General features: G+C 36.3%; 1 protein-coding gene across 3 annotated transcripts in view; it reads right to left on the bottom strand.

The window, feature by feature from the left end:
* The window catches only part of GALNT13 (polypeptide N-acetylgalactosaminyltransferase 13), a 491,331-nt gene that overhangs the window by 446,040 nt on the left and 22,596 nt on the right, over positions 1 to 22,695 (bottom strand). For all 3 annotated transcript variants that reach the window (XM_024579888.4, XM_024579889.4, XM_045187456.3), the window contains exon 2: positions 11,660 to 11,729. The gene's annotated coding sequence lies outside the window, so the exon portion shown is untranslated. The remainder of the gene's footprint in view (positions 1 to 11,659; positions 11,730 to 22,695) is intronic.

Raw genomic sequence — 22,695 nt, 5'->3', positions numbered from 1 at the left:
CCAGCCTGTGTGGAAGCTCTATTGTTTTAGTTCACAGGTGGGAGATTTGGGCAGAATTTCATGAGGTCCCCACACTGCAATTCTGTTTCATTTCAGTGAGTGTGTAATGAAGTTTGTATTTGCAATACTATCATTAAAGGTCACTGTATTATTTAGCATTGTGTTTTTATTTTTTTACAATTATGACTACCAGAAAAATTTTAAAGATTGAAATTGCCCTTCAAAATACTTCATACCTTTTTTAGAAGTTCATTATTATAATTCCAAAGTAAATATATATAAAAACCCAAAGGCTACTGGTGGGGAAGAGATGCAAGGGGACCTTCTTGGGCTTTGGAAGTGTTCTATATCTTCATTTGGGTAATGGTAATACAAGTATGTAACTATGTAAATATCCATCAATCTGTACACTTAATAGTAGTACACTTCATACTTTAATATATATATGTCATACTTTGAGAGTTTTAAAAAGTGGTAACATGATGAGTAAATGTACCCATAAAAAAACAGAGGCTATGTAAGCTGGATATGTGTGATCTTGGGGAGAAAAATAATCTCTAGGCTTCTGTCACAGAGCAGAATATCTTCTTATAGACTGGGCACAGCTGCTGTATTTAATTAGCTTAACAACAGAAACTATGCTGCCGTGTGTCAAGCATGCTTTTGCTAATAATATGCTGTTTACAAAGTAGGAGACTTAACTGTCAACTCAAGTGGGCTGATTGGAAAGAGCAGACAGCACTAATAGTCACACACAGCAAATGATTTGCTATTTGTTTCAGCCTCACTGGGTCACAAGCAGGATGCCTCAGCTGCAGGGAAAGATCACATACGGAGATTTACCTCAAGGAGACACTTCATACATAAAGTCACAGGCGTGTCTTGCTGGCCTGGCCCTGCAGAGTGCGCTAAATAACCTCCCACTCGCCGCAATTTACCTTGGCAGATAAATAGATTGGCAAAGTCTAACCTAAGCTTTAAAACAGAGGTCCTTAACAGCTTTATTTCATTGTATTTTATTTGTAAAGCATCATCATATAATCTCTATACCGGAAAGTAAGGGAATTTCCTGTACTTCATGCATACACAGAACCTTCTAAAGAATTTACAATTGAACTTGTCCAATTTTTAAAACTATTTTTACATTGTTCTTATTTCATTTCATCCTCATCATGGCCTTGATACATAGGGTCCAGCAGAAGAAATGCCTGCTTGAGTATGGTATTAATATGGGTGTAATAATTCATAGTTTAAATTTGAACATTTCACCTAACATGTCATACGGTGTGCTTGAGTGTGATATTGTTATGTTACAGAATTACACACTTATATATTTTGTAATAAAAGATTTTGTAATAAAAGATTTTGTAATAAAAAAAGCATTATTTGTGCCAGACCCTGTACATTGGCCATTTTTTAAATTCTCAAGCTCAGAGAATTTAAGTGACTTGCTCAAAATGACGGTTTGTCTGAACAAGAAATTTTCCCAACCAGAATGTGAAGCCGGTTTCCTAACACACAACACTGTGTTGTCCAATTAATTTCTACTGCTTCATTTCGGAACCAGCAAAACTTCTCAACAAAGCCAGCTCCTATAAAAATTCAACTTTGACTTGAATATAAGTCTTGATCACTTTATTTTCTGGTCTTGAGAATATTTCTTGTGTCAGAGGAGATAATATTCACAAGAGAATCTGTCTAGAGCAAACAAAAATGCACAGAATTGTGCCTCACAGCTGTCAGATAGGTGGCAGAGGTCAATTTGTCCAACTAGTTGATTTGTCAGTGGACAAAATTCAGGTCCAGAGGGTTATAATGACTTTCACAAGATTCATAACTTTTAATGGCAGAATTCAAACTGGAACTCATTCTATCTGCTTCTTGCTTTGACATTATATAAAGTGCTACTATTATAAGCTTAAATTTTGAGCAGTATTCCAGTGTAGTTTAAAATACAAAAATAATATAATTAAAGAGCAGAAATTGAGATTAAACACCATCTAAAAGATAAAGCTTTACCCAAGAGAAACAAAGTAAATTGCCTTTCTACCCTATCAGTCAGTATTAGCCATGAGTAGACTCCGTACCCCTTAAATAACTGAATTTATGTTAACGTAAGGTGGGTAGAATGAAAGAAACCATTTAGCGACCCTTTCCTATGGACCCTTTGCATATATTATCACATTCGATCTTCACCAAAATGCTTCAAGATAGTTATTACCACACTCTTTCACAGCTGAGAAAGTAGAAGCAGTTAGGATAAGACCTTGCTCAAGGTCACAACACTGGTAATTTGCAAAGCTGAGATCAGAAGCCAGCTCTGCTTAACAAGAGAATTTGTGTGTTTTAAATCACACCATCCTGCCTCAGAAATAAACGCAGTCCTTGTCCTCCAATTGTGACTGAGAATAAGAGCCTGCCCACTATACAATGTCTTCTCCTTCCTCACAAGGGACACATTCAGAGCAGTTATGTGTATAGCTAAAACCCTATATTTAACAGCTTCTTTTGCAACAGAAAAGAATGATGGCTGATGTTTAGGTAAAAAATATTGGGTGAAGTTTGCAGGGCATCTCTTTGAGGCGGCTAAATTAGCTGGTAGCAAGCACCTTCGTCATTGTTGTTGTTGTTGTTGTTGTTTTTCATTCTTGCTTCATAGAACCAAATATGATGGTATGATGGCTGGGCTCCAGTAGTCACTGAAGCCATTGGGAAACCCTTGGGAATGAAGTCTCATGGCCAAGGTGGAGGAACAAAACTACATGAGATGACGAGGCTGCCTAATACGCAAGGTATTAAAATTACACTGAGCTGCAATTCCTCACAAAACTATGATAGCAACAACTCCTGTTTGTGTAAAACAATACTAAAAGTGGCATTAATTCAAGCTTTCTGGCTCTGACAAATGCATACTAGGTAATTTGAGGAGAAAAACACTTCCTGCTTTAAAAGTTCAGTTAAAATTTATTTTTGAAATTTCAGTTTTTCTTCCATTTAGAAGGTGAATACCATGATAGAATATTGCTCTTATCCTAACCATGAGAAAAGGCCAGATAGTCTGAAACATAACTTTTGTTGAGTCCATCAGACAGCTGGAGTTAGAAGGCTAAAACATTAACTAAAATTCAAAGGGTAACAGACACACTGAGGAGAGACTGGACGTGAGCCGTTTCACCTTTGCCAGACCAGGAGGAGAGTAGGTACACATTATAAAAATGGGCACGAAAAAAAGAAACCTAAAGGCCAGGAAGGGCCAACAGAACAGTGTACACACCCCGGGACCCCTAGGGCACAAAGGGATATGCACTCATTCACAGGCTCTTTCTTTGCAGCATGTACTGGCCACTGATTCACCAGACTTTCTCTAATACAAACAAAAATTTAGCTTTTTAGGACCAAAAAATCCTCGTACTCCCAGGGCCCTGAAAAAGACCCACAGTTTCTATGAAAGAGGTAGAAGCAAAAGTTATCTGGCCTTGCTAGAGGTAACTCTCTCAGGCCCTGAATCTGACACTAGTACAAAGCGGAGACCTGTTACCACCAGGGGACGAACAGGACACTCACACCGAAAAACCCCACAGAGTCAAGGAGGCATTTGGGCTGGGCACCAAGGGAATGGGCAAGAATGCTCAAAGAGCCACTCTCTGAGGCTCAGGTGCACAGGACAAGTCCAAGAGGAAGACTGGACCAAAGGTACTAAGAGTCCTCCTGCCCCCACCTAGGGCACTGCACCAAATAATAAGCAACAGCACTGTGCCATTGGGGGAGATACAACAGTGTTCCTAGAGGCTTCCTCTGTTATTCAAGCACGTGGGAAATGCTAATAGGGAAAGGCGGAGAATAAACCCAGGAAACCCTGTGTCATTCTAGGTCCCACACTAAGCACAAGGAAGTAGCATCTCTGCTGCTAGAATTTTAAATCTGAAAAATTATATATTTAAATAATCAAATTAACAAAGTAAAAAAGAAAAATTATTTGATAATCTCAACAGGTACAGAAGAAGCATCTGATAATATTCAAAATGAAGTTATAATTTAAGATCCCAGAAAAGTTAGAATAAAAATAAATTTCTAAATCTAATATGTTATTACCAAAAAAATTACAATAAACATCACTCTTAATAGTAAAATGGGAAAAGTGTTGTTCCCTTTTACTCGGAAATAGAAATGTCTACTCTCCCCACTTTATTCAGCACTGTGCTGGAATTCTAGCCAATTCAGTAAAACATGACAGAGAAAGAAAAGTATAAAGTTTAAAAAGTACTAAATAAAATTATCTTTGATCATATCAAGGTCTGTCCAGAAAGTATCAAGCCATGTACTATGAAAAACAGCCTTTTACTGAAGGAGATACAAGACAGAGGAAACATTGTACATAGGACAGTGATGTCTCAGTCCCCTTCAAAGTAGGTACCTTGGGACCTCACACAGTTCTACCAGGAACGATCAGCTGCCCCATTATATTTTCCTGAATCTCATCAACAGTCTGAAACTTCTTCCCTTCAAAGGTGATATAGGTTTTGGGAAAAGCCAGAAGTTGCAGGGCTGCAAACCTGAGGTGTAGGGAGGTCGAGTCCCCTGGGTGATTTCATGTTACACCGAAAAACTCTGCACGAGATGTGGTGCATGAGCGGGTGCATTATCATGATGAAGCTGCCAATCACCAGATGCCCACAGCTGCAGCCTTCTGAATCATCCAGATAGTCTCCATGGGGAATGTTAAGCTTATCACAAAATTTGATGCAGATTCCTTGCTCTATTGACTCAGGCATTTTGAATGTGACAATCACACAGTACATGTGCTCACTCAACAGTCTCTACCGTCCCCACTGACTAGCACAGTGAAGTTGTCATTGCTCACACATGTGCATTCCAGTCCACTCTGCTTGGCTGCCAGGTTACATCAATGTAGTACAAACCATTCTGGTTATATTAACAATGGTTGGATGTTTTCCAGACAGACCTTGTACAACAATGTTTTTTATGTAAAACATTCAAAAGAATCTACTAAGAAAATATTGGAATTAATAAAGGGAGTTTACATTCTGCTGTATGCAAGGTCAATATAAAAATTACATTTCTTTATATAAAAAACACAAAGGAAATAGTTTTTAAAAATATATAACATATAATAAGATTAAACTGAATAAAACTTGTAGAAACAAATTAACCACAGTGTACAAGAGCTTTATTCAGAAAACCATAAAATAAAATTGAGAGAAATTAAAGACCTATGTGAGCATATACAATGTTCATAAATTAAGTCACTATAGTAATGATACAATTCTTTAAAATTCTACTTAACAATAAATTGACTTCAATCTGTACTAAAATCACAACTTTTTAAATCAAACTTTTTAAATCAGACAAAGTAATTCTAAAATTCATATGAAATGAGGCAAAGTCAAAATGCCTTAAATAAAACATGGTAGGAGAACTTGTTTTAATGGATGTCAGGAATAATGAGAAAGTGACTATAACTAAAATGCGTTACACGGAGGAGTAAGAAGAGACTAACAGACCAATTAAAAAGCAAAGTGGTTCCCCAAGGTGCAGACACACACAGGCATTTAAATGCAATAAATACGGCACTGAAGAGCAACTGCCAACAGGAAGATTTCAGCCTGGTGCTGTGACAACTGCATGTGCGTTTGCAAGGGAAGTAGAACTCGACTCTAACTCAAATCATTCGCCAAAATCAATTGTAAGTGGAACGATCTAAATGTAAAGAGGCAAAAAATAATTAAAATTAAATTTAGAAACTCTTCCTCATCAAAAACTCCATTAAGAAATTGAAGAAGCACGTCACAGAGGGTAAAAAGTATTTGCAACGTTTAATTGAAAGGGGCCCTTCACCTAAATATAACTAACATCTGCATATTAACAACAAAAAAATCAACACAGAAAAATAGGCAAGACAAACAGGCAATTTTCAAACAACAATATCCTTAAGTCAATTAAACCATATAACATAACCACATTAAATCAAGAGGGAAATGTAAATTATACTTTCATGAGATGGCGAAAATTAAAAAGACTGATTATCCCAAGTATTGGTAAGGATGAAAACATGGGAGCTCTCATAAACCGACTGCAGTGTAACTGGTATAACTACTTTGCAAAATTCTTTGAAAGTATCTACTAAAATTAAAGATTTACATAAAATGTAACCAAGCAATTTCATTGCTAAAGCCCAAATGTCCTTCAACAAAACAATAAATAAATCTCTAGTATTTTATATAATGGAATATTGTATTACACAGCAATGAAAATTAATAAACTGTACAAAAACATTAATGAAACCTAGAAATATATGTTCAAGAAAGAAAACCAGACACAAATGAATGCAAGTTATATGATTATTGTCTACATAAATTCAAAAATAAAGCTAAAATAAATTTCATAATTAGGGATATAGGATGAAATGTTAAAACTACAATAAAAGCAAGGACGTGATTACTATAAAAGTCACAAAAATAGTATCTGTCAGGGAACTGCTGGAAGAGGAGTTATGTTGGGAGGCAGAAAAAGTGGGTTTTCTCGAATGCAGAAAGTGTTCTATTTCTTGATTTGTGAAAGTTACACGACTCTTTGCTTGTTAAAGTTATTGTTTTGTGCCCTTAATGCACAAAAGTTCACAATAAACAGGCTTAAAATGGCAACAACTCTGTAATTAAATTTTATAAATTAAATATTATAATAGATGAGATGAAGTTCAATGAACATAACTAAGTGCTTTATCTCATTTAACGTCTCCAAGGGTGAGAAGGCACAGTACCATTACTATCACATTTCAAAGGTAAGAGGCCCGGGCACAGACAGCGCACCTAACTGACACAGTCTGACACTAAGGAGGCCTCACTGGGGGATCGGCACCCGTGCTTTAGTGTGGTTCTGGAGCCTATGCCCATAAGCAAGCGGTATGTTATGCTTCTGCTCTGGTGCAGAAAAAGAGACTCTCTATGCTGGGTGCGCTGGATTTGCTCCTTGTCATAGTTTTTGTTTAGTACAATAGGTAAACTAAATCTAAAAAAATAATTGGTCTTTCATGGACCCATAATATTAAATCTTTAATTAAGCACTCTAAACTTGTTCCACTTTAAGCTCTACTAAGGTAAGGAGAAAAATCATATTAAGATGACATATTATTGACTATTCTAATTTACAATTGAGCAGTATCATAAATTACTTTTTTCCTGTTGCCAAGCATTGAAGTGAAGGTACACAAGAGATTCATCACTAACCATAAGGGATATTTCTCCCTAAAGGTCAAATTTTTCTCCCCTCCCAAAGACTTAAAGAAAAGGTAAAGACTTAACTTAAAGAAAAGGTAAACTTTGGGGAGAAAAATTGTTTCTCTGACCATTGGCAACATCATTTTCCAGTTCAGTCAAGCTGAAAATCCCTGATTTTTTTAAGAAAAATAATGTACAGTGCTTAACTGCAGAGATTCTGGAGCTTGACCAACTGGACTCGAGTATCAGCCCTACCGTTCTCTGATTATTTGACCTGTGACAATCTACTTGGCTAAAGGCTGCCTAATTTTCTCTTGTGCAAATGGGAATAACATTACAGAGCCTACCTCTCAAATTGTTTGAAGGTTAAATAACAAATAGAAATAATTTAAAACAAAGCCTAGAACACAGTAAACGCCACTCAAGTGTTAATTATTATTCCACCTGTATCTATTCCTTCCTCTTCGTTCCCCCTGCTCGGCCTCACGCCCCACCCTCACCCATTCCTTCGCATATTGCTATTTTTTCCTAAAACTGTTCTTGTCTACAAGTCTTCCAGCTGGAATCCATCATGAAGACAACTCCTGACTAGTATTCAAGTAAGAAATTTTTTGTTCACAGAGTTTATCTTCACAAAATACTCTTGTTTATATTAACTGCCTACCAATTAAGTTTAAATTCTAATTGCTTACTCGGATTATCAGTATTTTTTACAACCTGACTCCAACCTTATTTTCCAGTGTTACCTGGTTTTAGTCCAACACAGGAAATGTATTTGCTTGCCAAGCTCATTAATTTACCATTCATTGAATGTGAAGTCTGCCGCTTTCCCTCTAGACGTGGGGCTGCCTTTCCCTTGACTTCTCTGTTAACATTTCCACCTCATCAAGCTCTAGAGCAAAGGCAGCCTCCATGATGAAATCTTGAACCAATGAAATTTAGAATTATATCTCCTTTCTTAAATCTCTTCCACTGCTTTATTTTTTGCATATATAACCTTTTCAAATTATTTGAAATAGTTTTATTAATTTGATTGCTTTCGACTACTCTCATGATACCGTAACCTAATAACATACACTTTGCTTTATTTATGCCTGGGCATACTTTATTTTCTCAAACTGAAGACAGAATTTTCTTAATAGTCACTTTTATCTTTCCATCCCACTTGCTCTAATACTTGACAGCCACGTGCCTCTCAAATGATAGGAGCATACAGTAAATATTTACTGAATTAAATGAAATAGAATTACTAAATGTGGCCACTAGCTTTGTCTTTCAGAGACCAAATCTTGAAATGGAAATTAAAGCATTCCATAAGTCTTTCAGTCTTAAAACAGAGTAGTGTGGGAATGCAAAAGACCTGAGCCCTTCATTTTTAAGGCAACGATATTTCACAGTGGCTTTGACAATATCTTTCAGGTAAAGTGTTGCTGATGGTTCGTTTCAAGCTGTAATGAGCGAAGGGACTGGAATCAGTGGATGACTGAAATGAAAGAAGATGAAGATCACCAAAGAACTGAGAAGGTGAAGTATCAGTGTGGCCGAAGTGTCGTAAAGGGTGTCCCCGAAAGCTGATACACCTGAAGATGGTACACAGGGAGGAGAAGGAGTGGGCCAGGTGAACTCTACGTTCCCAATTTCTCTGCACTGCAAAAAGTGGCTGAAGGACTGCAAGACGGAGGTGTGGTCATTCACTTCAAATTCTGAAAAGGAACACTGATGAAAGCATAAGGTATACTCTCTGACATTAGGGAAGGAGTTTTTTTGCTTTTTAAATTTTCTTTACTCAAACAGCATTTTTCAAGACAATTGGGCAATTCAGTTTTGGATTCCAGAGCTGTCCTATTAACAATGATTATAAGGCAACTGTCATTTTTTTTAGCTGAAAATAAACCATCAACTATTTATTTACTAAAGAGTTCACATGTATGATCTCAGTTTTGGGATCAGTGTTTTTATGGAAATAAAAGAAAGTTAGATAAGCCACAGACTTTCAGTGCTTAACACCCAGATTAGAGGATAAGAAAAGAAGCTTTAGAATTAGATCAACATCAAGATTCATTTCCATGAATGATAGATTTAAAGTGTCTGTGCTACACTTTTCTCCTATGAGAAACGGAGATAATAGCATACCAACGTCACGGCCTTGGCTTAGCTTAACTGAGCTGTGGAATGCAAAGTGCATGGTAGAGAGTAAATGCTTAACGAATATTGTTTTCTTCTCCACATTCCTCAATTTCCTCAAATTGTTTAATAAAACACTGGATGGGATTGTTCTCCCAAATTATTTGACAATCCTTTCACTATTTTCTTTACTTTGTATTTATAAATTTGCCCTGTGTCCTTCAAAATAAACATTTCAGACTCCATAAACACCTCAGAAGTGCCCCTCTTTTCTTCGAAATGCACATAAACACTTTCGGCCTGGGTATGTAGGATATATACACACACACAATGGGATACTTACGCATGCTAACTTTACACACTGTGTACAGGGTATGACACAAGTAGCTATACAGCTGTGAGTACTAGAAACACAGAGTTTATTCTGGTATTAATATGGATCAATTATTGCATTATTTTCCATACGAACAACTGCAAACCTGCTTTTACCCCCACCCTGTATATACCTGATATTTGGCAAAATGGTCGGTTTCTTCATTAACAGTTCAAAGAAATAACCATGTCTACCAGAAAGCACCTTGCTCTGTTTATAAAGAAGGCTAAAGTTTAGTTTCTTTTTGAGCATGTCAATCAACGGTATTTACTGTGTATCTTTTTTGTGTACTTTATATGGCATGACTCTGAAGCTATGATGCTTATTGGCAAACATGCTTGAATTAAAATATCTAAATAAATCAATTTCAATTTAATAACAACTAACATTTATTAAACGTGTACTCTCTACCCGGAACTGTGCTATACTTTATATGTATTATCTCACTTGCCACAAATGAGGTAGTCCTTATCTTACACCCATTAAAAAAATTAAGTAATTTATTCCGTTACACAGCTAGTAAGTAATAAATCCAGGATTTAAAGCTAGGTGGTCTGATTCCGGAGCCTAAATTCTTAACCCTCTACACTATGCTGCCTTTGTTTTCCTTGAAGTAGTTGTATTTGGAGAAAATGTACAAAATCAATGCTGCCATCACTGGTTCTCCCTTTTTTGGAAATTCTATTTAGATTTGTCCTCCAGATCATCCCACTTCATCAAACAAGGAATTTGGGCATGTGGAGGCCAGGAATTGATGGTTTTATGGTCCTTTCCATCTCTAAAATAATAATATGGTAGCATTTAATTGTACATTTCTATGTAATGAATGAAAGAAGACTCTTGGAGAACTTCAAAATTCTAATTTTAAACATTTTATATAAGAATAATTGTGGGGACAGTGGGAAGAGGGGATTACAGGAAATACTATAAAGGACACATGGACAAAATCAAGGGGGAGGGTGGAGGTGGGAGAGGGAGGAGGGTTCAGCTGGGGTGGGGTGGAGAGATGGGGAGAAAAGGCATACAACTGTAATTGAATAACAATAAAATTTTTTTTAAAAAATAAAAATAAAAGTAAAAGGCAGTGTATAGATCTTAAAAAAATTTAGGTGATGTATAATCTTTATTTAAAGATGTTACATTTTCACTTATTTCCTACTAGTTCAAAACAGTTCAAGAAAGGATTGGAAAGCATCATTTGAAATGAAAGCAAAACATGATAGCCAAACAGCAAAAAAAAAAAAAAATTGAACATTTTCAGGATAATGATAAAGTAAAACAAAACCCAAAGAAATAATCAGAACATGCTAGACATTTTAAAATAATCAGACTCTTAAATAAAAGTTGTTTGACTTTTTCTGTTATTGGTGGAGGCAATCTTTTTTTTTAAGTCTTGTGTTCAAATCCCAGTTTCATCACTTTGAATAGATATTGAGCAATGTATTAAAACTTCATGAGTCTCAGTTTTCTTCTTTATAAAGTAGAAATAAAAATAATAAACTTAAAATATTTGTAGTAGATTTAAAGGCAATACATATAAATTACCTGAAATACAGGAAATCTTAATACTTATTTCAATACTACTTTTTAAAACTTCCATATCAACAGTGGCTAAAATAACACTAATTTTTTCCTTCACTCTTCCCAACTTACGATTAAGAAAAAATAATCTTAAACATATGTGGGAAATATTGTGGAAGTTATATACATAGAACAATAGTAAAATCAGTCACTAGAAATCTTGAAATGATACAACTTAATCACAACTAGCAAATAGCCCATCAAATTTTTTATATTTTATATACATTTTATTCAATATTCACAAATATCAAGAAATATAAAAATAGAAATGTGTTCTTTTATGACTGCCAAATTCATTCAGCATGACTGCAATGGAGTGGAAAAATAAAAAATACATATTACTTACTGTATGTGGCGCTTGCAATTTCAAAATGATTTGCAAACATTCATCCTCAAAATACTCCTACAAAATGCATCTGTGAAAAGAAAAAAAATACAAAAGAGTGAGCGATATGCCCAGGTCACAGAAACACTAACGCAAACCAATGCACACTGAGACGCTACATACTTCAAATACTGAAACAAGACTTTGCAAAATTTATATTATATATCTTGCAAAGTATATTTGGCTAGTCAATAGAAATATTCCTAGCTGTTCTAAACATCAGTAAAGGAAGATACTCACTTTATTTGTTTTTTTTTCACTTTTTTTTATTATTGTTCAAATACAGTTGTCTCCATTTTTGCCCCCACCACTAACCCCCACCCAAGCCATCCTCACTTCACACCTTTGATCCTACCCCGCTTTGGGTTTGTCCATGTGTCCTTTATAGATGTTTCTGAAAACCCTTAAGTAAGAGATAAGAATCTTAACATTGGCTTCAGAATTATATATGAGAAACACAATGCCCCCAGAATATGGCAGAACAACATAAACCAACTCAAACACATGAAATGTTTGCAGGTTAAATTTAATTGGAGATTCAAGGTAGTTATATATATATTAAATAATTCAAGTTTTTAAAATGCACTTTTTTCTGACGTAGGAAGATCTCTGCTGTAGAAGAGAATTTTGCTTGATTTATCTAGAGAATTGCACCAATTCACTTTGTAATTGCATGTCAATCCTAATTGAAGACCAGGCTCTGAGAAAAACACAGGAATGCCACATCCATGCCTCATAAAAATACACAAACATCCATTTTCTTTTTCCAGAAAGTCAATAATTACAGGAAGAAAGTTATTTATCAGATTTTATTAATTAACTTGCTTGTTTTAGAGGAAGAATGTTGGGAAGAACACATGCATTTTATTTTATTTTATTTTTTTTTTAAATATATTTATTGATTATGCTATTACAGTTGTCCCATTTCCCCCCCCACTCCACTCCATCCTGCCCACCCCCCTCCCTCCCACATTCCCCCCCCATAGTTCATGTCCATGGGTCATACTTATAAGTTCTTTGGCTTCTACATTTCCTACACTATTTTTACCCTCCCCCTGTCTATTTTCCACCTATCATCTATGCTACTTATTCTCTGTACCTTTACCCCCCTCTCCCCCTCCCACTCCCTTATTGACAACCCTCATGTTCTAGTTGTTTGCCTAGTTTGCTCTCGTTTTTGTTTTATGTGTGGTCGTTAATAACTGTGAGTTTGCTGTCATTTTTACTGTTCCTATTTTTGATCTTTTTCTTAGGTAACTCCCTTTAACATTTCATATAATAAGGGCTTGGTGATGATGAACCTCTTCAACTTGACCTTATCTGAGAAGCACTTTATCCTCCCTTCCATTCTAAATGATAGCTTTGCTGGATAGAGTAATCTTGGACGTAGGTCCTTGCGTTTAATCTTGGGTAATGTAATTATGATGTGTCTTGTTGTGTTCCTCCTTGGGTCCAGCTTCTTTGGGACTCTCTGAGCTTCCTGGACTTCCCGGAAGTCTATTTCCTTTGCCAGATCGGGGAAGTTCTCCATTATTTGTTCAAATAAGTTTTCAATTTTTTGTTCTTCCTCTTCTCCTTCTGGCACCCCTATAATTCGGATGTTGGAACGTTTCAAGGTGTCCTGGAGGTTCCTAAGCCTCTCCTCATTTTTCCAAGTTCTTGTTTCTTCATTCTTTTCTGGTTGAATGTTTGTTTCTTCCTGCTGGTCCATAGCATTGATTTGAGTCCCAGTTTCCTTCTCATCACTATTGGTTCCCTGTACATTTTCCTTTGTTTCTGTTAGCATAGGCTTCATTTTTTCATCTGTTTTTCGAATAGATTCAACCAAGTCTGTGAGCATATTGATAACCAGTGCTTTGAACTGTGCATCCGATAGGTTGGCTATCTCTTCGTCGCTTAGTTGTATTTTTTCTGGAGCTTTGAAGTGTTCTGTCATTTGGGCCATTTTTTTTGTTTGTTTGTCTTGGCGAGTCTGTTACTTTAAGGGGCGGAGCCTTAGGTGTTCACCGGGGCGGGGTAATGCTGGTCGCTGCGCTGTGACGCTGTACGTGGGGGTGGGGCGGAGAGGGAGCAATGGCGCCCGCTTCACTCTCCTCCGGATTTCAGTCTTTCACTCCGCTACCCACAATCAAACTGGGCCCCTCTGGTGCTGGTTCCCGAGTAAGTGGGCCTGTGCACACTCTAGGCCCCTGTGGGTCTCTCCAACAACCTCTCTTGTGAGGCTGGGAGTCTCTCCTGCCGCCCCAACCCCCAGGGGCGCTTTCAATCAGAGGTTTGAGGCTTTATTTCCCTGAGCTGGAGCCCTGGGTTGCGCAGCGGTCTGCTTCTCTGCCTGCCGTTCGTCCGGTTTATCTGTGGGCGAATGTGGTGCCGCAATGTGCTATCCGCCACTCTGCCTGCCCCACTCTCCGCCACTCTGAGTCCGGCCCTCTGGGTTTATCTGTGCAAATGTGGGACCGCAGGGTCTGCTAGTGCTCGGACTGCCTGCGCCATTTGTCCCACACTCCGCCAGTCTCAGTCCCGCCACAGCCACGCGAGTCCTCTCCACCCCAGTGCCGTCTCCGCCCCTCCTACCAGTCTGGATGAATGATTATTTTCTGTTTCCTTGGTGTTGGTCCCCCTTGCTGTTCGATTCTCTGTCAGTTCTGGTTGTGCGAGGAGGCGCAGTGTGTCTACCTACGCCGCCATCTTGGTTCTCCCAAGAACACATGCATTTTAAAGCTCAAAATATTTCAACCTAAATGACATTTTGTATTTTGGGGTATACTGTTTTATAAAAGAACTGTACAAAAGAGACAAAATAAAACACAACCTAACAATAATTAAAATAACTGTTTAAAGCACAATATGTTGTTTCAGGTATATTAAACATACTATGGACAAAACAAATAAAATTCCCCTATGTAGCAAGCATCTTTTGAGTAATATTAGTTCTCAACAACCAACAGAATTTCTGCCCAGAGAGATTTGGTTCTTTATAGTACTAAACAAAAATACCAGTTTATTAATACAGAAGATTTGCTTCTGTGTTCACCAAAACCAGTTGTAATCAAATCAACAGTTCAACAAACAGAACAAGTATTGAGCTGAATGTCTGATTTATCTTCTTGGAGTGTGTAAAACACACATAGGATGGCAAAGTCCTCTGCCTGGCACAGGAAGACTTTACTAATGGTCAACACAGGGCCTCTCAAACAAGAGGAAACTAGAGAGGTAGTTAGCAGGTTTACAGTTAAATGTGAAAAGTAAAAATAAAAAAATTGTAAGAGACTCCAAATTTTGTAAATTCCATTTGTCAAAGGTTAAAACTTAAAGTTTAATCAGAGACGAAAATTCATGGTCACACATAATTTTAATAGAATTATAAACTTGTAACATCAGCACATCTATATGTTTCTTTAACTTTAGCATATTCCTCTTCATAGGCAAGAGAACGAAAGTTAACACTAATCAGGTAACTTCCCCAATTTGACACAACTACTAAAAGGCGATCCTGGGCTCAGAATCAGCTTTTCTGAGTCAATAACTTCTCACTACAAGCCCTGTTAGTCCCTCCACTGCATCCAGAGTAGAGACTGCAAAGTGTGGTGGAATAACCAAATGTGGCTGACTGACACGGTTTGTTTAATCAAAACAATAGATTTAAAAGTATTTTTTAAATATTCAAAAGTGGAAGATTTCTCATAAGGATCCTCATTTCTAGCTTGTTGGAAAGAGCAAAGATTTTGTTAGGATGAGCTCACAGTCCCCAGAGAACACAGAAATGGTCACCCCTGTTGGATGAGGCATACTTTCTGCACTCAGCTACGTCCTACTTTTGCAAGCCGTTGTCTACTCTGTCATTTTCAAACCCTGGGGTGTTTCTTTCCTGATCCCTACATGCCAACTACAATCATACCTCTTTGCTGTGAAACTGGAGGAAGGACTATCCTTAATGATGCTCAAAAGCTTATTTCATTAGTTGAAGCAACTGCTTACAACTACATTTCACTGGATTCTTAAAATCATGTGCTATTGATTAGTTACCTTATTTTAATCTACATACAGGGTCTGGCACAAATAATTCCCCTTTTTTATGACAAAATCTTTTATTACAAAATCATAAGCATGTAATTATGTAACATAACAGTATCACAGTCAAGCACACCACATGACATTTTAGGTGAAATGTTCAAATTAAAGCTATAAATTATTGTACCCATATTATTATCCTGCCAACCACACTCAAGCAGGCGTTACTTCTGCCAGACCCTGAACATGTTTTAAAATTTCATGTCCTTGAATTTCCATTAGTCTAAATAATTTTTAAAGCTAAGGAAGAAATTTAAAATCACAATTGATTGGTACAAATCAAGGAAGTTACCTCCAATAATGATTTTACCATGATCCCACCTCTCAGAGACTTTTTGGATTGATAAGTGCGCCGTTTCATAAAATAGAGAAAAAGCCCTTAAATTTAATTAAATAAACTCGATTAAGAGAATGCTGACCATTAAAGTTAAGGCTATTCAATCCACACACTCTGGTTACATCATGCCAGATTTTAAAAATGACTTGAAATAACATGTTTTGTAGAATGTTTTAAAAATCTGGACTTGGAATTTCTGGATAGTGGTAACGGCAGCCACCTACATCTGAAACACACAAATTGAGCAAAACACATACAGCCACCAAAAACAAAATACACAAAAAAATCCACACAAATCCTAGATCTTCAGTATACCTGCAAGGTGGATAATAATAAAAATGTTAAATGACACAGAAAATTAAACACCAATTTTTAACAGAGCTGTCTTTTAAACACCATTATGTGTTTTGGAGCTTACGAGATCTAAGGGGTTCAGAAAAAGTGTGAGGGGGAGAAAAGAGAGAAACAACGGTTCTAATAGTGACACAAAACTTACTCTCAAAAAGTCCATAAAAATTATTAAAATACTGAAAGAACTGTCCTGGCACATTAGAATATGGACATAGGAAGGGGACCTAAAAGTATGGAATTCACAATAACGACATTTATTCGGGGGGAGGTGGGATGGCATTTAAAAATTGTGAGCCTATGTCCAAAGGACATAGGCTCTAACTTCAAACGCTCTTGCCAATCAAATCCGGGACACATGGAAAATCAAAATAAATAATAATCATAAAGAATTAAAATTCATTACAGAAAGTAAAATATAAATAATGTATAAAAGGGATGGAAAACTCTTCTTTTATGTAGAATGCCACTAATATTCTGATAGATGTGTTGATAGAGTTAGATCACCATTAGGCAAACATTATAGTTAAATGATTCGGCTAAGAAAGCATTTGTGAATCAGCACTTGTGGGAAAGAATGATGATGAACAAGATGTTTCCTTAGTCTTAAAGTATCTTCCCACAAATCACTGCTAGTTACACAGGGAAAGATAGAAACTGTCAATGGAGAAACGCGACAAGAGACCACCTTCATTCACTAAATGATCGAAGGCAACATCGTCAGTAACAGGAAAATACATACAACGTGCCTCCAAGTACAATGCACGTGAGAGGGCCACGTCATTACTTGTGGTATACCTGCCAAAATGTATAACCTGAACCAATCATTAAGAAATCTCAGGCCAATCCAAACTGAGGAAAGTCTGAATATTATCTGGCCCGACCCAAATGAGGAAAATCTGAAAATATGTGACTTGACCTCTTCAAATTCCAAGTAATTAAAGACTGAAGAACTGTTCCAGATTAAAGGACATTTAAAAAACATGACAACCAAATGCAAGTGCGATCCTAGGTGCACTAAGTTACTTAACAACATTTTGTTAATAATGAATTTCTTATTTTCTGTAATTGTATTGTGGTTATATATAGGACAATGTCCTTATTTGGGGGAAATATACACAAGAGAACCTAAACTCAATAAGCATGTCTGCACCTTATTCTAAAATAATCCAGGGGAAAAGTGATATGTATGTATGTATGTGTGTATATGCATATGTCTATGTATGCATATATATGTACAGAATTGGGGAAAAGGAGGTTTACAGTTGTGAATACATGAAACAGACCTTATTCTTGTATTATTATTTGTATTTCAACTGTAAACCTCCTTTTGCTCACCCCTGTATATATATAATTATGTAAATATACACATACAGACATATGTACATACATACATATATGGACAGAGTGAACAGTAATAATAAAGCAAAGGAGGGAAAGTTTAAACAACTAGTGAATATGAACAGAAAATATTCAGGGTTCTTAACTACAATGACTGCAAATGTTCTGTATGTTTGAAAGAATATCCAAATTTAAAATTAGAGAATAAAAATAAAAGTAAATGTTTTATTTTCATTGAGATATTTTGAAAATCACAGGAAAAGTATCAACCACAAATCAATAAAGGGTTTTTTTGCATATATATATTATATATACCTTACAACCCCTCCACATACATATACTATAGCTCGAAATAAAATTATACTTGTTATTCCAGCAGTCCCTCTATTACTAAATGGCTTCAACTGAAAAGTAAATTTATTTTATTTTATTTTTCATTTTTAAATAAAGAAAAAAATTTAAATAAATCATAATCATTGCCCAGTGTTTTGGACAACTAAGATAACAAGAAACCCAGAATTTAATATAACCTGTATTTTATATACTATTACTTATATACTTATATATTAAGTATGTATATATTTAAATTAGATGTTATATATTTATTTATTGCATATTAAATATATAAAACACAAGAGAATAAAAATAAATGGGGAATCTAGTTTTAGGTTTTTAAATAAACCACACAGACAATATCATATTCAGCAAATTCAGCAAAGTTAAACAATAAAATTATACTCACAAAAGAAATTAATGTAGCCAGCAATTAAAGAAAAATAAAGAAATAAGAGTATGAGTTTTTAAAGGTTGTAAATGTAAGTAATTTTTCCTATGTGATTGTTGTACAAAATAAAAATTATAAAGTTTGTTTTAAAATTCAGGAAAAACTTAAAAAATTAAATTATCCTTAATTTCCTAAAACAATATATTTCATGCGTGAGGGGAGACACACACACACACACACACGAACAGAATTTACTTATAAAAATTGTATTTATTCTTACACATTTAAACTTGAATCAGCTTCAAAGTACTCTCCATTTGATGCAATACACCTATCAAGACATTTTTTTCCCTGCTCAAAAGAGTTTTTGAACACATCGATTTTGATGCTTTTTAGTGCTTCTGCCGTTTTTTTGTTTCACCTCTTCTATATCAGTAAAATGTTTCCCTTTGAGGACTTTTCATCCAGGGGAGCAAAGAATTCTCTCAGGGTGAGACCAGGTGACTAGGAAGAGTGGGGCATGTGAGTCATGGCATTTTGGGTCAGAAACTGCTGAACACTCAATGCAGTGTGGGCAGGTGCACTCATGGATCACCAATCATGAAATGGACAAACACGCTGAAGAAGTCTTAAACAAAATGCACTGAAGCTGATTGCAGCCTCTCACAACAACTCCAGCTGGTACACTGTTACAGAGGGGTTCCTAGAACACTCTCCTAGTGGGGGAAGCATGTACTACACAAGGCACCCACTCCAGAAATTAATTCTGGTTTTTGGGGGGTCTCCATTGTATAACTATTCTGTGTTTATTTTCAGACTTATTTAAAGTTATATGAATTATTTTATAATTAGCTCCTTTCTTCCATAGCCAGTGTGGCTTACAGTGGGTTGGGCATCATCTGGGTCAGGGCACATGCCTGGGTTGTGGGTTCAGCTTTGGTCGAGTGCATTCAAGAGGCAACTGATCGATGTTTCTCTTTCTCTCTCTTTCTCCCTCCCTTCCCCTCTTTCTAAAAGTAAATACATAACATCTTTAGATCCTCTTTTCACTTAATTGTGAATATCTTTTTGTGGCAATATCATGTTTATCATTATAATGCATAATCATTTTGTTGACTGCTATCCCATACATGCTATCATTTATATTTTTCATATAAGTTATGAAATATCTGTACCAAACATTAAAAACACTACAGACGTCCTTTTCTACATATCGTCTGCCATAGCATGATTGTCCATTAGGACAGTGAATTTCAACCTTTACCATCTCGTGGCACACATAAACTAATTACTAAAATTGTGTGGCACACAAAAAACTACATTATTTTGCCAATTTGACAAAAATACTTGGGTATAATTTTGATTCATTCACACCAGATGTCTCTGCTGTGCCAGGTACTGATGTTTTAAAAATTCTTGTGGCGCACCAGCGTGCGTCTTGCAGCACGGCTCACCAGTTGAAAATTGCTGCCTCAGGATAAAATACCCAGAAGGGAATTGCTGGAAACATAGCATGAGCCTGTTAAGACTTTGTAAACTATACTTAATTAATATAGATGCATGCAATTTCATATTTTAACAATACCACACTCAGATTATATTTTGCAATAACTACAGCCAGTAGCAGTTATGACATACATAGTATATTTGGTGCCTATCTATGCCTCAGTCTGGTCCTGGCTCTTTATACTGTCCTGTCTTAAATTGAGTTTTCTGCATTCTTGGTATTACACATGTTGAGTTTAATTATATTTTTTAATGTCTTCAAAGAGATTACCCAACAGTTTCACATTATATTTAAAAAGTTTACATGGAAAAGCAAGGAAACAGAGCAGCTTTACTAAAGTCATTATTTATTTTTGGAGGAATTAACACAATTCCTTTTTTTGTAGAACTTAAAGAATGACAATATCAACAAATAGATGAAAATGTATTATAGTCTTGAAACTGAGAACATACAAAGGGATTGATTATTACATGATAAGTTATATAAGTGAAGGCAGGAAACACATATCCCCCTGAATAATCCAAGCAGCCACATCAGGTCTCATTTCTAATTTATAGCAACAAAGTGTCAGAGTGCCTCGGTATTACCATACTGTTGCAATAGATATGTGACTTATATTTCATTACACTAGATATTACCTTTTTCTTTTTAAGTGCCATTCTAATCAATGGTTCTCATTGATCTTCAACTTAATTCAGCCACTTTTCTTGCTTCCTATATTCACTTGGAATTCTTGAAAATTCTTACAGAGTTAGCAACATTCCTAGTCTGGAGATTCCATATTTTGTATTCTCAAATTCTGGAGATCGATACAAATATCATTCAGTATGAATGCTCAATAAACCCTACTGGAGTTTACTAGGTCTGTCCGGGCGGGTCACACTGATTCGACGACAAATAACAAGCCATGCCTCCCTTTACACCAGACTACATTTTCCTTACTGGTTGATGAGAATATTGTGTGAGACAAAAACTAAGCCTTACTGAAGAGAAGATATATGAACTCTTTTTTAATTTCATTTTTAATTTACAGCTTATATTCAATAGTATTTTGTATTAGTTTCAGGTGTGTAGCACAGGGAAGATATATGAACTCTGGCTTCCCCTCATATTAAAGTTCTGTCATCGTGTCAGAGAGTAAAATTAGATTACCTCACAGTAATTTACTTCTCGCAAGGTCACGTTGCTTCTTATCCCCATTTGTTCTGATCTATGAGGTGTATGAAAATCAATTGCCTTTATTTATTCCTCTATTTTTTATATCAAAGTAAAATGATTAATATACAACTGCTAAAGTTATCACTAGAATGTCCGCCCACCCCCATTTTCATTTGAACTTTAAGAATCCTAAGCTAAGTCCCTTCCACACATTCTATTGTAAGTGGGACTTGATAATAGTCATACAGCAATTTCCATTGTGAAAGGTACGACAGAGGAGACTCTCCTGAATGTTGTACACAAGTTACATGCCATCCTCCTGAAGTCCATTAGAGGACTTGTCCCAGCACACAATTCCACATCTGGTCCACGCCACGATTTGATGCCTTTGTAACGCCTTGAGCAAGACCCAGGACACCCCCGCCCTTCGGTTTCCGACAGTGCGCGTGCACCGCAGACGACGCCCACGTTGTGCTGTTCCATAACCGAAAGCGTTTCATCCTGCCTCTCCTATATTCATCCCGTGGGGGAGAAGTTGAGACCTGTTTCCTAGCCCGAGTCCATTCTCAGTCAACTCTTTGTTCCCTTTAATTTTTTCAGTGAATCTTTGTTTATTGCTGGCGAAGTGACTGTTTCAAACATCGACCAGCCTCTCTATATAGAGTCGTGAATGTGTTCTCCTTTATCATCTGCTCCTATCCACCTGAAGAGAAGTGAAAAAGTATTGGCTCCTTCTTCCTCTGAGGTGAAGTTTTGCCTAACACACACTACCCCTCCCTCAGCAAGCACATGCTAAGCATGGAGCATTTTACATTCTTCAGGTCGTTATTTTCTAGTCCCTGTAGAAGACTTACATTTTCCTTTGCATAGCCCTATCTGTTGACCTCTTCCACTTCCATGAAGCTGTTCTAAGAACTAACTAGAGATAATACAGACCAAGATTCATGTCCAAAGAATCCCATCAGTGTCATTTATAATATTTGCGATTGTAAATCCTGAAAAGCAACTGGAGTGTCTAACAGTTAGGGATCAGTTAAGCAAGTTGTGCTTTGCGCAGCTGACGGAATGCCACGCAAGTCACAAAAGTCAGGACTCAAATAGTATTTACTTACCTGTAAAAATCCGCATTCTATATTTTTATTTTTTAATTTATTTTTAGAGAAGAGAAGGGAAGGAGGAAAAGAGGAAGAGAAACATCAATGTGTGGTTGCCCCTTGCACAACCCCTACTGGAGACCAGGCCCCCAACCCAGGCATGTGCCCTAGACTGAAAATCAAACCGGCGACCATTTGGTTCGCAAGCCAACACTCAATCCACTGAGCTACACCAGGCAGGGCTATATTTTTAAAACAATATTAATACTTTTTAAGATAATATAATGAATAAAATAGCAGTTATGCAAATAATTATAAATATATGCGCATGTATTTACATATACATGTATAAAATTCAGCAAGATTGGAGGACTATACAACAAAGTGTTATCTCAAATGATGTAAAAATATAAGCAA

This window comes from Desmodus rotundus, chromosome 2 (assembly GCF_022682495.2).
Source record: "Desmodus rotundus isolate HL8 chromosome 2, HLdesRot8A.1, whole genome shotgun sequence".
In the NCBI taxonomy this organism is placed as follows: Eukaryota; Metazoa; Chordata; class Mammalia; order Chiroptera; family Phyllostomidae; genus Desmodus; species Desmodus rotundus.
The sequence above is the reverse complement of the archived record's forward strand: the minus strand, read 5'-3'. Positions and strand labels throughout refer to the sequence as shown.